The sequence below is a fragment of the Mobula hypostoma genome, chromosome 9 (assembly GCF_963921235.1).
Source record: "Mobula hypostoma chromosome 9, sMobHyp1.1, whole genome shotgun sequence".
Lineage (NCBI taxonomy): Eukaryota > Metazoa > Chordata > Chondrichthyes > Myliobatiformes > Myliobatidae > Mobula > Mobula hypostoma.
In genome coordinates, this window is record NC_086105.1 from 125,342,334 (window position 1) to 125,364,400 (window position 22,067).

A 22,067-nucleotide genomic window follows, 5' to 3' on the forward strand; every position below is an offset into this window, starting at 1 on the left:
GATGATTGCTGCTTTTGGAGGCATTTCCCTTTGAAAATGTCCTTGATACTGGGGAGGTTAGTGCCCAAGGTGGAGTTGCTGAGTTTTCAATGCTTTGCAGCTTTTTCCGATCCTGTGCAAGAACCCCTCCACAACAGATAGTGATACAACCAGTTAGAATGCTTTCCACTGTGCATCAGTAGAAAATTTGCTAGTGTCTTTGCTGACATACCAAATCTCCTCGGATTCCGAATATAGCCACAGATGCGCTTTTTTTGTAATTGCAATGATACACAATACCAAACTGCAGCAGCTGCCTGACATTGTTTCCCCCCACCCCCAGAATGTCTTACAAACAATGTGCCAAAAATCCAATCCCAAGACATTGGCAAGGTACACTCACTAGTGGGGCGACACAGTGTTCGACAGGCAGGAGAAGGTAGCCCTCAGTTTTAACTCCAGACTATAAAATCTCACGGCCAAATGTGGACATCGAAAGCTCCTCTTTTTTACCATTTACTCTCCACCCTTAGGTGGTGTATTTGTGCTTCTCCAGGCTGACCAGCCCTCGGATAGGGTGCCGAAAGTGCCAAAGGTAGAAGACCTCACCATTCACATCAAACCTGGGAATCCACTCTGACTCAACGAAGTGTACCAGGAGCAGCATGAGAAAAACACTCAGATATCCGAAGGGGTGATCGAATTTCTCCTGATGCGTTGCTCAATATATTTTCAGCACAAACTCGGCCATCATTAGATTATTTTTGATCAGTCTTGCTAAGTACTGGCTTTAACCTTTCGGGTCTCACTTAATGTGTAAATGTGAAAGTTCAGTGGAGAAAAAATACCATATGAAGGTAGAGATAGAGTAACACACACTGCCCAGCAACGTGTGGTGCTACACAATTCTCAGGTGATTTGTGTAATTATATATTAATGTCAGCAAGCATCAGTCCAAGCTGTTGCTCACTTAGCAAAATCCAAGCTGGTGGACAAATCTTGAGGATAAATCTCATATCACGAATACATGTTCTTCAAATCATGAAGGATGTTTAACGTATCAAATTTACTTGTGTCCAGAAATATCCCACCAAATTATATATTCAGTGCTGGGCGTAGAAGCTAGACTGCTTTTTGCTATGACTAATTACAATGTACATTAATGCACAAAGATTAATAAAAAATTAATATCAGGAAAGGAATTTTGACTGTAGAACAAATCTTTTCATAAAACTGTCGTTCATAAGTGACAGCGTTCTTAAAAGTTCTGAACTCTTAACTCTCAACATGTTGTTGCTGTGCTATTTATATTTTTAATTTATTGTACATATGTCATTGTAATAGAAGCCATTTCGAGTGGAATGTTTTTAAGTCAGCTTTGAAAGTCTAATTTCTGTACTATTCATCATAGTAAGCAAAGGACTGAAAGGTATCAATGAAAGGTTATAATCAAAGTGCAGAGTGATAAAATGTTTATCTTCTTCCTGAGAACTGAACATGGGTAGTCTTAATAGGGTTTGACTGCAGTGGTAGTATGCAAAGGCCTGTGCCCTTTACAACACTCTGGCATTCCCCTCACGTTACCCCAAATACCAATTTACTTTTAATTATGCAACTTCATCTCAGATTGCAAGTGTTACAGTGTGTGCTGACAAAAGACTGAAGCCAGGTGTGGAGGGACGACAGACTCCCATGTAGAGACAGAGACAAGAGTTTATTCATAGGAATTCAAACAGAACATCAGTGACTTGACTAAGCATCACCACGAGATGAATTATTCTTGAAACAGGAGGACCCACCAATGGAGAATCCACTTTAAGTAATCACAGTACACAGAAAGCCCGTGCCAGTCAAAATAAACTTGACAAGATTAAACAGAAAGCACAAGGTCCTAACAATGCTAGATAAGACAACAGTTAACAAATACAGGTGCACAGGCCCCTAGGGCTCATGACAGCATGTTGCCAGATATTACAATAGATTGGAAATATCTTAAATTTAGGTAAAAATTCCTGCTGGTGCAATTTTCTTTACTTGATTAACTGATTTACAGTTTCAGTATAGTGAGTACATTCTCCCCAATGCTAATAGTCTCTCACCTGCAACTGTACCTTACCCATTGACAGTCCTCTCTGTGTAGAAAAGAACATCCAACTTGTTTGCAACCACAGGCAGCGTATCACGCAGATCCATGCTGCATTCGCTAGTTGTATAGTTTATTCTATGGTTCTCAGAGCCATCTTTATTCAAAGCAGGATGCCAAGTCATGGGATGGTTCCTGGGTGACAAGGACTCTTGCTTCCAAGTTACCTCCTGACTTCTGCCAAGTGCTTGTGCATAGTGGCAGTGCTGACCTGTAGCAAGAGTCAATCTGCTATAAGGAATTACATTGGACAACATGCTGTCCTGCTCAGGCGGTGGCTCTGTTTGCAGGATCATTCAGCAGATACTTTGCAGTGCCTCTGTGAATATGCTTCCAGGTTTGTGATTGCATGTAATGACCCCATGCTGAAGAATTGTCCTTGCCCATTACCTGGGTAGCAAGAAGCAGAGGAAGGCGGGAGAAGCTCACAGTGAACCAATGACTACCTTTGCCACTATGCTGTGACACCCAAAGCATCTACAGTCATATAATCAGAAAGTTTACTTTTACCATTGACTGGTGTACCATAAGGATCAATGTTGGGACCATTGTTGTTTATCTTATATATTGATAATTTGCACAAAAATGTAGGAAGACAGATTATTTAGATTGCTTATGACACAAAAAATAGTAGAATAGTTAATAGTGAAAAGCGTTCTGAAAGGAACAGAAGGATATTGAATATTTGGGAAAGTTGGGCAGATCAGTGGCAAATAGAATTTAATCCAGATAAATGTGAAGTTTGGGACATCAAATACTAACAGGACAGATACGGTAAATGGTAGGGATTTCTGGAGTGCTGAGATACACAGAGACCCATGTAAACTGTGACACTGGTGTGCTCTCTATTACCATTTCCATTTTATGTAAAAAGGACTATGCAGCTTGTCTGCATCTGCAAGTAGCAGGTCACACAGTCTCCTTTTGCTCTCCGCATATGTGTATATGCCCAGTGATCGGTGTTTTCTTTTCTCACCTATCCACTGAAGGAAGTCACACCAAGCCTTGAGTTCAGTATCTCTGCAACAGCCCCCTCTTTGTCCACTGGTGATTTTATTACAGAGAGAGAGAATGGAGAACAACTGCATGCAACACTCAAAGGTGAGCTGGAAGAAAGAAGGAAGAAAAGAACAAGATTAGTTCCCTTTATCATCACTTGCAAAGACATTGAATCTAATATGGCCCTGTTGTCTGACTGGGGACTGAGACCGGTGGATGAATCTCTGCTTGTGTTCTGACTCCTAGTGTGCACAACCCTCCCCTCAAATTCAGGATCAGAATCATGTTTATTATCACAGACATACATCATGCAGTTTGTTACTTTGCAGCAGTATAGTTCAAACATAAAAATCACAAGAAACAAATAGGTAAATAGATAGATAGAAAGAGCAAAGGAGGAACAATGAGCAAGTGTTTATGGATTCATAGACTGTTCAGAAATCTGATGGCAGAGGGAAAAAAGCTGTTCCTAAAATGTTGAGTGTGGGTTTTCAGGCCACTGTATGTAAAGGGATTTCGACTTTTATGTTACTGCGGAGGCTAATTAAAATGGCGTCTTTGTTATGTTAATCTGGGGAATGCGGCTTTGTTGTGTTAAATGCTGAGAAAGTTTACGCTAGCAGTTTATTTTGGTTTAGAGGGTGATAAGAGAGTGCTATTAACCAATTGGGATAGTTGTTATGGTTTTGGTGTATTTGAAGATACTGTATGCGCGGGGTTTTGGGGCAGAAGGCGGGAGAGCGAGACAGAGGATGGACCAGGTGCTGTGAGTCCACTAACGGGGTCGGACCCTGAGCGGGACATTCGTCGAGGAGACGGAGACGGACTCGTGTGGAGCGTCTGGTCAACCACCGTTGTTGGTCCCAGGCGGCCGGTCGAGGTGGTCTGAGGGGGTCGCAGGGTGAAGAAGGTCCTTGAGCTCCAACGGGTTTTGTGCACGAAGAGATTGAACTTTGAAAAGTGTGGTGCCTTTTATTTTCCTTTTATATTTTATTCTCTTTTAATTATATAGTTCCAGTAATATCTATAAACTGTAAATCATTTAATTGCATCTGGAGTATTGTCTGTTATTTGGGCTGGGTGGGGTACCTCACACAGCATCCACACAAATGAATTATCCAGTTTGGCGGGGCCGAGGCTGTTTCTCTAGACAACAGCGAGCCAAGCGACCCTGAGGGTGGCCGGGGGGGGGGGCTACATGTACTTCCTCCTTGGTAATAATAAGAAGAGAGCATGTCCAAGTCAGTAAGGGTCCTTAATGATGGATGCCGCTTTCCTGAGGCGTCGCATCTTAAAGATGTCCTCAGTAGTGAGGAGGGTTGCGTCTACAACCCTTTTCCACCTCCTTCCATCTTGCACATTGGAGCCTTCACGCCAAAAATTAGTTAGAGACTTTGGTAATAAACCAAATCTCATCAACTTCCTAATGAAAGAGAGCCACTGGTGTCCCATCATCATGATTGCATCAGGATAGAACCTCTGATAGGTTGATGCCCAGAAACTAGAAGCTGCTCAACCTTTCTACTGCCAACCTCTCAATGAGTGTGTGTTCTCCTGACTTTCCATTCCTGAAGGCCGCAGTCAACTCCTTGATTTTGCTGAGGTTATTGTGACACCACTCAACCAGCTGATCTACCTCAATGGGACATCTTTCACACATGGTGAACATCATGGGTGATTGCTGCAGGCCTTGTCTGCACGGTATGAGATGCTGAGAAGTGAGGTTCCAATTGCGTAGAGAGTCTAATGCTGAATGTGAGCCGAAGGAGATAGAATGCAGAGTAGTGACTGCAGGGCAGAGAAGGGAAGTGGGGTAGGGGATGGGGGAGCTATGGATGATGAGACTGCAACTGGTGGGGTGAAGAAGAGGAAGTAGGTAAGGCTCTAAACTTAATATCTTTGATATCATTAAGGTTTGTCCTACTTTGAAACTTTGTCTTTGGTGCTGGTTCCTAACATTCACCTTCCCAACTAAAAGCAGTACATCCCCTTTTCCCAAGTAAGAGACTCGTCATTATCCACTCCTTTCACTGCACTACAGCTGCAAAGCTGCATTTGAGAATCTGGGTACTGCTGCGAGACTCTTGCAGTGATTATCCAAAGAGGTCATACCTTTCTTAGAGGAGATGGCTGACTTTTAGTAGAATCACAGTCTCCTGCTCCCTTTCACTAATATCCATTATTGACTGCCATCTGCATCTCAAAATTCAATAAATAGCTAATGAGTCACCGTCATGAATTTCATGCCATTTGCAGTGATCATGTGACTATCTGTGTGCACAAGTAGGTAGGCTACTACTGGTGTTTAGGGCAGTAATGAAGGTTCTCTGGCTGTGTTCAGAGCTTCCTTCATCATGTCAGTAGCTTCCTCTCGGCTTTTACTACTGTGAGTCATGCAAGTCCCGAATGGAGACCCAGGAATCCTGTGCACGCAGTAGAAGGATTCTTCATTGCTGTTTCTGTAATCAATTTCGTTTTACCAGTAAGGGTTGTTAACCCTGAGCTGAACCCCCAAAACCTGGAGGACCAGTGGAGCAGTCTTAGTCTGTCCTCTACCCTTTGACCTGTTTGGCATGAGTGACCCTACCAAGAGCCAAAGCATAAAGCCCTGACTCGAGCCAACCTAGCTCTCTGGGTCACTGAGGCACGCAAGCCTCCAAACCCTGACAAGGTTGCACTAGGTGTGTGCGCAAGGCACCCTATGGAAGCTTCTTTTGGAAAACAATAACGTTTCAGGACTACTATATCCTGCAGTAAGTTAGCTAGCATAATCTTAAAGGATCATTAACATGTAATAATGTGAGTTCAACATCTGAAATAATTGCCGTGAATGAGTGAACACCACACCAATCCCAACACAATGAAGTCAACCAATAATTTTAAGCTAATTCAATATTATCAGCAGACATAAATCAGATATCACCAGCTTGTAAGGTGATGTGAAATAAGTTATAAAGTGAATGGCAAGAGGGAATGGAAAACATCATTTCTGTAGGGTTATTCATGCAAGCAGGAAATAAAGAACAGTATGTTCAATTTCAGGAAAGTTAACTAAGAATGGTTCAGCATCTGCATAGTTTTCTGTTCAAAAGAGCAACAAGGCTCTATAATCCTCACATTAGCTTGTATTGCACTTTCAAGCTGAACACTGGTTAAACCATACTTTCTGAGGAAGGGTTGTCAACCAAAACATTTACTCTATTTCTCAACACAATATTCTGAGCTCTGGCATGCAAAACTATTCAAGTATGTGCATTATAAACACAGTGATGCTTTGAGGAAATTCAGCATCCCCATTGTCATCTTGGAATCTTTGACCCTAGAGCATTCAAAATGGAGAAGGAGCATTCAAGATGGTAATGAAAACTTTTCATCCACACATTGGGAGTTCACAGAGGTCCTATGTAGATGATACAAGGAGCACATCACCTGACAACTTGCCCACCCACCCAATCCTATCACACACCTGCTCCTCCATCTGTGAATGAGTCTGAAATTAGTGTGCATGCGCCGGTCGTGCATGCAGCTTGTTACAGCCGTTCCGATCAGTATTCTTACCTTTTTCTTCTTACTTTTTAACTTACGTTATTTTTTGTATTTTTTTTTCACGGTAACACGTCGAAGCTGCACCCTCTCCAACATGCTGGTAGAGAGAGTTTTATTTGGGTTTTTAGCGCTGGAAATAGTTACATTCCGACACGTCTCATTAGCGGGACAGAAGCATGGTCGCATTGTTTATTCCAGGGACCAGCTGCTTGCGCTTATGCCAGCCAGTTTAGCGAGCAGAGCGGCGGACACCCCTGCTGAAATCTGGAGGAAAGCACACAGAAGATGCAGAGGAGGATCACAAAGTCGATGAAAGAGGACCGGGTCGAGACAACAGAGACTTATGGAGAAGAGGAGTTCGGTGTGTAATAAAATGGACGAGTTCACAGCACTAGCCAGGCGTCAGAGAACATTTCGGGAGTGTGGTAGTATGTGTTTCACTGGAACAGGGCTACACGAGGACATACCCGATCAAAACTTTTCCAAGGAGGGCTTCCAGACCGTTTGGGCTGACCAGAAGTGCACTGAGGGCGGTAAGCGTAAAGGAGTTGGGTGCTTACTGTTCTGGTGAACAACAGATGGTGCAATCCGGGTCATATTACGATCAAGGAATGTGTTTGTAGACCGGATATTGCACTTTTTTACTGTTGGACTTCGGCCATATTCCACCGAGATACAACACTGGGGAGGTCATTCCTGCCTGTGGCCATCGAACTTGCAGCTCCTCCCGTGGAGGGTCAGACACCCTGAGCCAATAGACTGGTGCTGGACTTATTTTCCATCTGGCATAGTTTGCATTTGTTGTTTGATTGTTTGTGGTTTTTGTATTGCTATATTTATGCTCTATTCTTGGTTGGTGCGGCTGTAACAAAACCCAATTTCCTTTGGGATCAATAAAGTATATCTATCTATCTATCTAATTCTCATATCATCCTGATTAGCACATCGGAAGCAACAACACCAGAGTAGAGGCACGCCATCCTTGATCCTAAGGGAATGCCTGAGAAGAAGGAGGACAAAGAACAATGGGAAGAAGAAGAAGCAGAAGAGAATGAGGAGGGAAAGAGAAAGAGGAGATGGAAGGAGAAGAGGAAAGGGAAGAAGAAGCAGAAGAAATGGTGTTGTAGTACTCTAAGGGCTCATTTTGTTTGCAAATAGAACATGCACTTTTTTTCAAGGCAGTATCTTCCATCTGAGTATTTTTGTACCACAATGTATCAAGAGTTATAAGTTGCTAAACACTTTTTATTAAAGATAGTCTCTATGCAGTATATCCAAAGTACACCTGTACTCTTCCTCAGAAATGTTCCAGTGGATCCGCACTTGGAGCTATGATGTTGTGGCCATTACAGAGACTTGGATAGTGCAGGGGCAGGAATGGCTACTTCAAGTGCCAGGCTTTAGATGTTTCAGAACGGATAGGGAGAGAGGCAAAAGAAGTGGGGACGTGGCACTTTTGATCAGAGATAGTGTCACGGCTGCAGAAAAGGAGGAAGACATGGAAGGATTGTCTACGGAGTCTCTGTGGGTGGAAGTTAGGAATAGGAAGGGGTCAATAACTCTACTGGGTCTTTTTTATAGACCACCCAATAGTAACAGGGACGTCGAGGAGCAGATAGGGAGACAGATTCTGGAAAGGAATAATAATAACAGGGTGTGGTGGGAGGTTTTAATTTCCCAAATATTGATTGACATCTCCCTAGAGCGAGGGGTTTAGATGGGGTAGAGTTTGTTAGGTGTGTTCAGGAAGGTTTCTTGATACAATATGTAGATAAGCCTACAAGAGGAGAGGCTGTACTTGATCTGGTATTGGGAAATGAACCTGGTCAAGTGTCAGGTCTCTCAGTGGAAGAGCATTTTGGAGATAGTGATCACAATTCTATCTCCTTTACCATGGCATGGGAGAGGGATAGAAACAGATGAGTTAGGGAAACGTTTAAATGGAGTAAGGGGAAATATGAGGCTATCAGGCAGGAACTTGGAAACATAAATTGGAAACAGATGTTCTCAGGGAAACGTACTGAAGAAATGTGGTAAACGTTCGGGGATATTTGCGTGGGGTTCTGAATAGGTACGTTCCAATGAGACATGGAAAGGATGGTGGGGTACAAGATCCGTGGTGTACAAAGGCTGTTGTAAATCTAGTCAAGAAGAAAAGAAGAGCTTACAAGAGGTTCAAAAAATGAGATAATGATAGGAATCTAGAAGATTATAAGGCTAGCAGGAAGGAGCTTAAGAATGAAATTAGGAGAGCCAGATGGGGCCATGAGAAGGCCTTGATGGACAGGATTAAGGAAAAACACAAGACATTCTACAAGTACGTGAAGAGCAAGAGGGTAGGATGTGACAGAATAGGACTAATCAAGTGTGACAGTGGAAAAGTGTGTATGGAACCTGAGGAAATAGCAGAGGTACTTAATGAATACTTTGCTTCAGTATTCACTACGGAAAAGGAACTTGGCAATTGTAGGGATGACTTGCAGTGGACTGAAAAGCTTGAGAATGTAGGTATTAAAGAAAAGGATGTGCTGGAGCTTTTGGAAAGCATCAAGTTGGATAAGTCACAGGGACCGGATGGGATGTACTTCATTTTACTGTGGGAAGCGAGGGAGGAGATTGTTGAGCCTCTGGCAATGATCTTTGCATCACCAATGAGGACGGGAGAGGTTTCAGAGGAGTGGTGGATTGCGAATGTTGTTTCCTTATTCAAGAAAGGGAGTAGGGATAGCCCAGGAAATTATAGGCCAGTGAGTCTTACTTTAGTGGTTGGTAAGTTGATGGAGAAGATCCTGAGAGGCAGGATTTATGAACATTTGGAGAGGCATAATATGATTAGGAATAGTCCTGATGAAGGGTTCCGGCCGGAAATGTCGACCGATCTTTTCCACGGATGCTGCCCAACCTGCTGAGTTCCTCCAGCGTGTTGTGTGTGATGATTAGGAATAGTCAGCATGGCTTTGTAAAAGGCAGGTCTTGCCTTACGAGCTTGATTGAATTTTTTGAGGATGTGATTAAACACATTGACGAATGTAGAGCCGTAGATGTAGTGTATATGGATTTCAGCAAGGCATTTGATAAGGTACCTCATGCAAGCCATATTGACAAAGTAAGGAGGCATAGGATCCAAGGGGACATTGCTTTGTGGATCCAGAATTGTCTTGCCCACAGAGGGCAAAGTGTGGTTGTAGACGGGTCATATTCTGCTTGGAGGCCGGTGACCAGTGGTGTGCCTCAGGATCAGTTCTAGGACCCCTACTCTTTGTGATTTTTATAAATGACCTGGATGAGGAAGTGAAGGGATGGGTTAGTAAGTTTGCTGATGACACAAAAGTTGGGGGTGTTGTGGATAGTGTGGAGGGCTGTCAAAGGTTACAATGGGACATTGATAGGATGCAATACTGGGCTGAGAAGTGACAGATGGAGTTCAACCCAGATAAGTGTGAGGTGGTTCATTTTGGTAGGTCAAATATGATGGCAGAATATAGTATTAATGGTAAGACTCTTGGCAGTGTGGAGGATCAGAGGGATCTTGGGGTCTGAGTCCATAGCACACTCAAAGCTGCTACGCAGGTTGACTCTGTGGTTAAGAAGGCATACAGTGCATTGGCCTTCATCAATCGTGGGATTCAGTTTAAGAGCCAAGAGGTAATGTTGCAGATATATAGGACCCTGGTTAGACCCCACTTGAAATACTGTGCTCAATTCTGGTCGCCTCACTACAGGAAGGACCTGGAAACCGTAGAAAGGGTGCAGAGGAGATTTACAAGGATGTTGCCTGGTTTGGGGAGCATGCCTTATGAGAATAGGTTGAGTGAACTCAGCCTTTTCTCCTTGGAGTGACAGAGGATGAGAGGTGACCTGATAGAGGTGTACAAGATAATGAGAGGCATTGATTGTGTGGATAGTCAGAGGCTTTTACCCAGGGCTGAAATGGCTAGCATGAGAGGGCATAGTTTTAAAGTGCTTGGAAGTAGGTACAGAGGAGACGTCAGAGGTAAGTTTTTTACGCAGAGAGTGGTGAGTGTGTGGAATGGGCTGCTGGAGGCGGAAATGACAGGTTCTTTTAAGAGACTCCTGGATGACTCCTGGAGCTTAGAAAAACAGAGCGCTACGGGTAAAACCTAGGTAGTTCTAAGGTAGGGACATGTTCGGCAGAGCTTTGTGGACCGAGGGGCCTGTATTGTGCTGCAGGTTTTCTATGTCTCTATGTTTCTATGTTCTAAAGTCAGTGGAATGAATTTGAGGGCAATATTCAACACTCCAAAGCAATAATGCGGCATGATTTGCACAACTAGTGAGTAATTTCTAGCAATTATAAATGCTACAACTTCTTAAATCTCCTAATATGGTATCTCTCTGAGATAGAATTTGTTTAGTGATTTTGTTTAATGATAATGTTACTAGATGTAAGTTGACTATATCCCACTTGCCTCTTTCCTTTTCTCCAACAAAACACTTTGGTGTTTGTCTTACATATTGTTCTTTCCCTTCCCTTTCACTATGATTGGAGGAGCTACTGGTCCACCTTTCTGCAGTCAGAGGGATTACATTAATGCCCCCACCGTGCTATCTGTCCCTAATGTCACGTCAGTGATAACCTATCTGATGTCCACAAAATCATCAAGTAAACAATTTGCCACTAAATGGGAAAACTAAATTTACTTAAAACATTATGATGGTGACTAATTACATGAAAGTTATTTGGTTCATATTCTCAGTGTATTAATCTTGTAATATAATCTTATTAATTCTACCACCTTAATTAGTCTGAGAAATCAGTTGTGGTTACATTTATACTAAAGGAAAAAGCACACCTCTTCCTTCTCATGGACGAAGACATTTAGCGCAAAGTGCCACAATCATTAAAATTGCTCTTGGGTGACATGATTTCATCTGACATCAATATAAGTCTTATCATATGACCTCCTGTTCGATGATATTCCAAGATAATACACAGGATTGCCCCAACACTTTCTTTTGAAGCATTCTTTAAACTTCATCTCACTGTTACCTAACCATTATAAATTGTCACAGCAAAGGAGAGAACCCTCCACTTCTGCTATAACCTAACTTATTATTTTGGAATTGACTTGATTCAAAATTATTTTTATTTTATTTTAATTAATAAAATTATTTTATTAAATTATTTTCTTGGATCTGAATGGAAATATTTTACAATGCTGAAAACATTTTTTGAAACACAGTAAGTCCATGATTTTTCTAAACATTTCATAGATCACTGAACACAGTACAGTGAATTGCAGTACAAAATGGATGCTCACATTGATAAATGCAAAGTTATCCACTTTGGAAGGAAAGGTAGAAGAATGGTTTATTTTTTAAATGATGAAAGACGGCAGTATCCTGTTGTGCCAAGGAACTCGCGAAATCTTATGCATAAATCACAGAAGTTTGATTTGCAGGTTGTCAAGAGGGCAAATGGAATGTTGGCCTTCATTAAATTTAAGAACGAGGAAGTTATTCTGCAACTGCACAGGGTACTGGTGAGGCTGCACCTTGAGTACCGCGTGCAGTTCTGGTCTTCTTGAGGAAAGATATATTGACTTTGGAAGCAGTGCGGTGGAAGTTCACCAGCTTGATTCTGGAGATGAGGAAGTTACCTTATGAGAAGGGATTGAGTCTAGTGAGACCATACTCACTAGAGTTTAGAAGATTGAGAGGGGATCTTATAGAAACGTATACAATTATGAAAGTGATAGAGGAAGGAAAGTTATTTCCAAAGGTAAGTGAGACTAGAAACAGAGGACACAGATTCAAGATCTGGGAGTAGATTTAGGTCACAGATGAGGAGAAACTGTAATTTTTCCCCCAGAGAGTAGTGGAACTGTGGAATTCTCTGCCCAGGGAAGCATTAGAAACTACCTCATTAAATATATTTAAGACACAGTTGGATAGATTTTTGCTCAGCAGCAGAATTAAGGGTTATGAGGAAAAGGCAGGTCGGTGGAGCTGAGCCCAAGACCTGATGAGCCAGGATTTTACTGGATAGCAGAGCAGGCTCAATAGACAGATGACCTACTCTTGCTTGTGTTTCTTCTTTTCTTATGTTCTTATTAACCATACCCGTAATATCAAAGGTGGTGGAGGTCACAAAATTAGCAAGTTGTGCCTTGGAAATGAAGAACCAGCTTTGAGAAGACTTGTGGTGAGTCACATGCTGCAGGAGTCCACGAATATGGCCTGCACTTAGACACCTATCTCTGTCTGAGATAGTGGATAATAATGACTCAGACACTGGTGTATTTTATCATAATGATATATTTATAGGAAATATGACTAGGTTCTCTGTTCTTGTGGACTTTCAATTGGATCTAGCCTTCAAGTCTCTCATTGTGTTAAATGCTTTGGATGCTGGGATGAAATGAAACTATGTGATATAAAAATCAGTGCTATATTTCTAATTTTCTGTATTGTTGTGTCAGAATGTCAAGACTGAACTAAAAAAAGCTAAAAAAAAGATCCATGTCTTTGCTTTGCCATCCATCCTGTGCTATTACAAGCTTGTATGGATATTTCAGGTAGTTGTCTGTCTTGGCTGATATATTGGAGTATAAAGAAAACAAATGTAATTGTCAAACCCAGCTCTGAATGTAGTCAGCTGGACCACTGTAAACCAAGCAGACTGTCTTGATTAGAACAAACCTAGGCTGGAGGGAGATGTCTTTTAAGATCCACTGCCAGAATATACAGGCACTTAACATTACCAAGGGGCCAGGTATGGTGCACCAATACACATGACTTTTGGCAGCAAGACTACAGAATCATCCACGCGATACAAATAGTGTTTCTACTGCACATTGCTCTTGTCCTACTTGGCATCATATTCAATGTTCTTCAATGTCCTTTACTAAAGTCAGACTTTCTAGTTTACATCTCTTCTCTCCAGTGTGTTGTTCAGTAAATGTAGCCAAAGGGTTCTATGGCATTGCTGTCTTCTGTTTGATGGATTCATCTATAGGTTTCCTCCCGACGAAAACCAGTCTCTGAAGAGCTTTCCGTATGGGATTAGTCACAAACTATTTATGATGCTTGCTTTGAAATTTTTTAATTAATAGGACAACTCTAACTCAGTCTTCCCCTTCCAGTACTTAAATGGTGTATCAACTATCCCAGTGGCCCACACAGAACTCATTATTATCAGGAGTAATGTATCCTGGAATATTCCTGACAAATTCTGCCTTTGAGAACCATGTGACTTTGACTTATTGATTATTAATATAGATTTTTTTAGTGTGAGACTGTTCATCAAGTCATCATTTTCCTTCAGGACAGCAAATAAAATTGAATTATGTTGTCTAATCAGCAGTTGTTCTCTGTTAAACCTTTAACCAGGAGACTTTGTCCTTCCCCTGCACTTAATTAATCTCTTGTCTTGGCAAAAAAAAAAGCCTGTGTCGTTATACTCCAATTCTGAGATTGTCTTGCCATGGCCAAAACCTTTCAAGGTATTTTGGATTTCAAGGTAAACTGAGGATTACTGAGGTTTAATATGAGTCTGCAGGGGGTAATGACAAATTCTATGTGGAATATACAATCAGTGGGGTAATGATGCAGTAATTGTTGGCTTTCTTGTTAGGATTTCCTGCAGGCTAACATCTTTTTTTCTGCAATTAAAATTCTGCTTAAATAGTTTTGGATTATTCCTCACCTTGTTCTAATTTCCTCTTGCAAACTGCAAGTTATTATTCCAAATATCAAGAGATCTGGGGATATTTTCAGGAGGTTCATGTTGGCATTCATTCTCCATGTGTTAACATCTGAGTTAATTAGTATGTTCACTTGTAATTAGACAAAGTTAATTTCTATCCCTTTCCTATATTTGTATTCAACACATCAGGGACCATACCACAGATTGCTGATCAGGAAGTGTTCTTGGCCAATGGCATTGGTCTTGTGTATGTGTACTGCCTCCCAGTGGAATACTTGACACAGAACTCAGCAAACTCACATCAAGAAATAAACTTGCTTCTTCTCTCAAATGTGGTGTCAAAGACCTTGAAACTAATCCATGGATAAATGTTATATCTGATTTTGACCAAATCAATCTCCTGACTTACCACAAAATAGACCGACTCTGTTATCCCTATCAGGCAATGCCAAAGGTAGGTAATGACTAGAAGTGAAAATTTAATTTTGGTTTGGACCATGTGTAGTGGTGCTGAACTTCCTACGATTAAACTGAAAATTGTGCGCAAATATTTAAGGAAACAGTTAATAAATGGAATATCACAACATTCTCTCTCCTACCTCCATTTCAGAAACCAGAACTAACCATTTCAAAAACAATTCTTCAACTTTCTGCTGAAGAGAGCTGGACTTTGTACAGTGCATCTATACTTTGGTCATTCTATAGATGTGCAGTTGAGACCATCCTAACAAGCTGCATCACTGCTCGGTACGGAAACTGCACTGCGGCAGACAGGAAATTTTTACAACATGCAGTCAAAACTACCCGGTGCATCCCCGGCACCAGCCTGCCCACCATCAAGCATGTACTTACATAAAGATGCCAGAAAAGGGACTGTAACACCATGAAGGACTCCGCCCGCCCCGCTCAGGGACTGCTTGTCCCACTCCCATCAGGGAGGAAGCTGCGTAGCATCCACACCAGGGCCACCAGACTCAAGAACACTTTCCCCAAGCAGTGAGGCTGATCAACACCTTCACCCACTAACTCCACCACTATTTCATTATTTCTTGTCAGTCACTTTATGTACTACCCAGCATCACTTTATGAGCATAAAATCAATTTATGTATCTAAGCTACCTTATGTATTTAAATTTATTGTGTTTTTATTATTATATCCGTTATTCTTAGTGGGGTTTTTTTGTGCTGGAGTAAGAATTATTTTGTTCTCTTTCACACTTGTGTACAGGAAATGACATCAAACCTGAACCCGGAAATGCTCAGAGGATTTATATAATTTTTTTTTCACTGACAAAGGCTTTTCACCCGGTCTGCTCTAGGCCAGTGTTTACAGTCCACACAATTCTTCTTTCGTCTTTATTCCTGAAGATACCTCTATTCTTTTCTCCTTCAAACACTAACCTGGTTTCCTCCTAACAATATGTATGTTATTTGCCTCAACCATTCTGTGCTGTAGAAAGTTCTACTTTCAAACAAGTCTCTGAACAAATAAGATTCACCTGAATTCACTGAAGTTATTAGTGGCCTTCTCGGTTTTGTACACTCTTTCATGAAACCGATTCGATAATTCAAAGTTCAAAGTAAATTTTAAAATTGGGGTATATATATGTCACCTCATACAACCCTGAGATTCATTTTCCTGTGGGCATACTCAGCAAATCTATGAAGTAATAACTATAATAGGGTCAATGAAAGATCAAGCAGAGTGCAGAAGAAAACAAACTCTGCAAATGCAAGTGTAAATAAAGCAAACATGAGGAAATCTGCAGATGCTGGAATTTCAAGCAACACACTTAAAAGTTGCTGGTGAACGCCCGAAACATCAGCTGTACCTCTTCCTAGAGATGCTGCCTGGCCTGCTGCGTTCACCAGTAACTTTTATGTGTGTTGCTGTAAATAAAGCAGACAGCATTGTGGCACACCTGTGCGGATGGAGATTGTGGACAAGATGTTTTTGCCAATCCAAACTGACTGGGATCTATAAGTAAGGAAACCAAAGATCCAATTGCACAAGGAGGTATTGAGGTCAAGGTCTTGGAGCTTATTGGTCAGTTTTGAAGGGATGATGGTATTAAATGATGAGCTATAATCAATAAAGAGCATCCTGATGTATGCATCTTTGCTGTCAGATGTTCTAGGGTTGTGTGAAGAGCCAATGAGGTAGCATCTGCTGTGGATTTGTTACTCCGGTAAGCAAATCGGAGTGATCCTCAGGCAGGAGGTGATATGCTTCAACACCAGCCTCTCAAAACACTTCATCACAGTGGATGTAAGTGCAACTGGCCAATAGTCACTGAGGCAGGTTACCACGCTCTTCTTGGGCACCAGTATGATTGAAGCCTGCTTGAAGCAGATGGGTCTCATACACGGCCGAAGCGAGAGGTCAAAGATGTTAGTGAACTCACAAGCCATTTGGTCAGCACAGGTCTTTAGTACGTGGCCAGGTACCCCACCCAGACCAGATTCTTTCCTTGGATTCACCCTCTAAAGACAGCCCACATGTCAACTTCAGATACTGAGATCAAAGGATCATCAGGAGATGTGAGAGTTCATGATGGTTAATCCATGTTCTAACAGTCAAAGTGAACATAGAGAGGATTGAACTCATCTGGAAGCAAAGCCCTGCTGTCCCCCATGTCGCTTGGTTTAACTTTGTAGGACATTATAGCATTCAAACCCTGCCACTGCTGTCAACCATCCCTCATTCATTCCAGTTTGGTCCGGAATCCCCACTTTGGCCGTGAGGTGGCTTTCCGGAGATCATACTTGCGCCTCTTGGTCTCTAGACTTGAATGCCTCTGATCTGGCAAATTTCAGATCTCATGGTTCATTCAGGGCTTCTGATTGGGGAAGACTGAATGATTCAGTGGATACACACTCATCTATTGTTGATTTAAAAGTCTGTTACAACCCTGGCGTTTTCATTCACAACCACAGATTAGTGCTTGATTACAGCCCAGCCCACTGACTCAAAGCAAATCTTAATATCCTCAAAAGATTGAAAATGATTAGCAGTTCTCCTCACAGCTTTCTTTGCTGGAGTAAAGACCTTTTATCTGTTTAGTTTGGCAAACTTGAGAATGATGCCCTCTCATGCTAAGGCTCTCTTTATAGGAGTACAATGTTCAGAATGCAGCAAACACCTTAAATGATCCATTGCTGAACTTACCTCTCACTATCTCTTTCAGTTTATACTGATTCAATAACTTCTCTACCAACATTTTTGAGAAAGCCTGCCTAGGAATTGGATTTTATTGATTTTCTGTTGTAATTTGAGCTAACACCCAACTTGATCTCCCAAAAAAGAAGCCAAGGAAAGGTGAATTCCTCAATGGCTCATGTCATGATAGCCATGGAAAACTGATGGCCAGTCTAACAGAATAGCATGTGGACTGCTCAGTTGTTCATCCTGCAGCCTTGATTTCATCTGGAAATTTTAAACATGTAAGGTTGTCATTCTGAAGAGACCTAAAAGTTAAAATTTACTAGTAAATATTAATAGGATGCAGCCTTAAGTAACAATATTCCAATTTTTTAAAATTCTCCCCAAGTAAAAAATCACTTGACTAAATCCATGCTGCTGGGTGCAACTTACCGAATCCTCTACGTGTCCACTTTGACCAAGGGTGATGGTTTTAAAGAGCAATGTTAACTCAAGAGAACAAGACCTATAATATCTTCAAAGTTCAAAGTTCAGAGTAAATTCATTACCAAAGACATATATGTCACCATACACAAGCTCGAAATTCAATTTCCTGTCGACAGTCATAGCAAATGCAAGAAGCACAATAGAATCAATGAAAGACCGCAGTCTTAGGAACAGGCAACAACCAATGGTCAAAAAAAAACAAACTGTGTAAATACAAAAAGAAAGTGAAAAAATAAATAATAATAATAATCTCCAGAAAGCGGCAATACCCGAACATGTTTGGCTCTGCCTGTATAAAAATATAATAATAATAAATAAGCAATAAGTATTGAGAACATGAGATGAAAAGTCTTTGAAAGTGAGTCAGATACTGAGATCAAAGGATCAAAGGTTGTGGGGACAGTTCAGTGATGCGGTGAGTGAAGTTATCCCCTGTGGTTCAAGGGCCTGGTGGCTGAAGGGTAATAATTTTTCCTGAACTTGGTGGTGCAGGTCCTGAGGCTCCTGTACCTTCTTCCTGATGGCAGCAGCGAGAGGAGAGCATGGCCTGAGTGGTGGGAGTCCTTGATGATGGATGATGCTTTCCTGTGACAGGGCTCAAACTAGATGTGCCCAATGGTGGGGAGGGCTTCCAACCAAAGCTGTGACTATGATGTGCTGAATATAACGAGTTCACAAGGCACCGCTGAGAAGCTGTCACAGTTATTCAGAAAGCAGGCTCTCACCTTCTGCACAGCTATGGAAACCAGATCATTTATGAAAAACCCCAAAAGTCCATTGAAATAATACAGAGGTAAATATTCCTAATCCACAACGGGATCTTCAATTGCCAACATGCATAGTAATGTACACTAAAATGGATCCAAGCTGCTTCTTCTGATATCCATGAAGATTGCAGAAGGTGGGGGAGGGGGATGGTTTTATGCTGCAATAGTACGCAAGGAGCTGTGCGCATATTTGCTCCTACCACCCCCTTACAGCAAGCTCCAGGAATTTACCATTCTCTGTGTAAAAATTGCCCTGCAGATCTACTTTAAATTTTCTGCCTCTCACCTCAAGCCTACGCACTCTAGCATTAGGCATTTCCACCCTAGGAAAAAGACTCCTAATTTTCACCCTGTCTATACTTCTCATAATTTTATGTGCTTCTGCCAGGTTGCCCCTCAGCCTCTGATGCTCCTAATTTGACCAGCTTCTCCTTTTAGTTAATATTCCCTTATCCAAGCAAAATCCTGGTCAACCTCATCTGCACCTCCCCAATCCCTCCACGTCCTTCCTGTAATTCAGTAACCAAAACTGCAGACAATGTAATCTAACTGAAGCTTTATACACTGGCAGCATGACTTGCTAACCTTCATGCCCAACACTCCAATCGTTGAAGGCAAGCATGCCATGTGTTTTCTTTACCACCCTACCTGTATGTGTGGCTACTTACAGGGCGTTATGGACTCTTACCCCAAGTCCTCTGTGTGTACATCTTTAAGGGTCCGGCCATTTACTGTATACCTTCCTCTTACATTAACTTCCCAAAATGTAACACCTTACAGTTCTCCAGATTAAACTGCATCTGCCATTTCTCTGCCCACATTTCAAGCTAGTCGATATTTTACTGAGTTCTTTGACCAAATTCTTTACTATGCACAACTCCACCAATTTTTGTGCCATTTGCAAACTTAGTAATAAGTCTTCTTATATTTTCATTCAAGTCATATATATATGTCACAAACAACAGAGGATAAAGCATCAATTCTTGCAGAACAGTGCAGGTCACAGAACCCTAGTCAGAATACATACTTCCAGCATTAACCTCAGTCTTCTATGGCCAAGCCAGTTTTGAATCCTTTCTGCCAAGTCTTCACAGATACTGTGTGCCTTAACCTTAGATTTTAATAGCAGCACAAACTGCACAAACTCAACTGAACAATCTCCTGCCATGGGTCAAGCCTTAGAAGATGGGGAGAAAAAGATGGCGGCGCGACACAGCACGCGCGGCCACTCCGAAATGATATCGTATTTGTTAAGTAGGTACCGTGCACAATCCTGATTTGATGGAGACAGACGTGAGAAGCATGGAGGAACATCCGGAGAAACTTCTGAAATGCTTGCTTCGTTGCCGTTGTTACTGTGCAATCGAGAATCTCCAGAGGGAAAGGCCCCAAATCCTCAGCTTTGCTTATTGCCTGTTGTTGGGGCCGGGGTCGAAGCGCTCGGCAGTAGTGGTGCTCAGTGCTTGGTGTCGGAGGCTCTAAGTTTTCGGACAGACTCAAGAGTTGGCTGTGGTCGGGTGCTTCCAGGGTGCTGCATCGGCAAGTTTGCGGCGCTGGAGGTTCATGGCAGGAAAAGAGTTTTTCTTCCTTGTACCATCTGCGTGAGATGATGGGACTTTCGAGAGACTTTGAGACTTTTTTTTACCGTGCCCATGGTCCGTTCTTTATCAAATTATGGTATTGCTTTGCACTGTTGTAACTACATGTTATAATTATGTGGTTTTTGTCAGTTTTTTTAGTCTTGGTTTGTCTTATGTTTCTGTGATATCATTCTGGAGGAACATTGTATCATTTCTTAATGCATGCATTACTAAATGACAATAAAAGTGGATCTAATCTAATCTAGAAACAAAGACTCTCGGTGGGACCTGCTGCTGTGTACAGTGGATGTGAAGAGAATTGCATACAATCTACTGAGGCAGTGACAATCTGGTTGAATGAAAGCTGAGGAAAGGAATTAGTTGCTTGAACAGTGTCTATTTGGTTGCTTCTGGATGAGACAAATTAACTAACACTAGGCCTTGAAGATACTGGTTATTTTTTTGGTAAAATAATGCAATACATATCATTTGGGACAATGATGCAGGTTTATATTTTTCATAATGGAAATTATGTGGTTGTCTCTCGGAAACCATTTTAATCCATCTACACTGGCAGATTATTTGTAGCCTTATCATTGCTGTTGACCTTGAAATGAATGTCCACTCTATTTCTCCTCACCACCACAGCCTTAACCCCATATTCAAGTCCTAGCCTGGCATCAATGCTCCTCAAACATTAATTCGGTCTGCCTGTCTGTCTCTTTCTCCACAGATGCTACCTGACCTAAGAATTTTCAGGAAAGACTCGTTTAATCTCTGCTCTCACCATTGATGGTCGTACAATTAAATATTGGTGTTCTACACTTTGATGCTGCTGAATTTCAGATTGAATCACAATGAGTCATATCCTGTTGGCTACTGTTCCCTGTACGCTGTCAGGATTATTTACGATTGCCAAATTGAACTAAGATCTTCCTCCTGTGGTTTCTTTGATGCACTGAGTCATTAAGTGATTCTACATTAGACTAACCAACGCATGCTTCGTTTGTTCATTCCTGATATGGTCAGATTGGAAGAAATAGGATGGCAACTTAAAATGGCAGGAACTCAGGGTCATTTCAAGCTCACTGACAGAGGATGGTGTTTTGAGTATTTGTAGAACAACTCAATTGACACGATACATGTGATGCTGTGTTCTTGGAACCTCACATGCTGTTAACCTCATATGGAGTTACTGCTTTTCCAGTGTGGTTACAACATGTCTCAGTAACTGTCCCCGGAACATAGAACACTACAGCAGAGCACGGGTTCTTCAGACCATGATTTTGGGCTGACACTTTAACCTGCTCCAAGATCAATCTAGCCCTTCCCTCACACATATCCATCCATTTTTTTTTATCCATGTGTCTATCTAAGAATCTCTCATATGTCCTTAATGTATCAGCCTCTACTACCACCCCTGGCAATGCGTTCCATGCAACCCCACTGTCAGTTTGAAACACCTATCCTAACATCCCCCCTAGACTTTTCTCCAGTCACCGGAATATTATGCCTTCTTGCATTAGCCATTTCTGCCCTGGGAAAAAGTTGCTGGCTGTCCACTCTACCTCTTATCATCTTAGATAGCTCTATCAAGTCACCTCTCTCCTCCTTCAATCCAAAGAAAACAGCCCTAGCAAGCTATCCTCATAAGACATGTTCTCTAATCCAGACATCATCCTGATAAATCCCCTCTCACTCTCTCTAAGGCTTATACATTCTGGCTATAATGAAG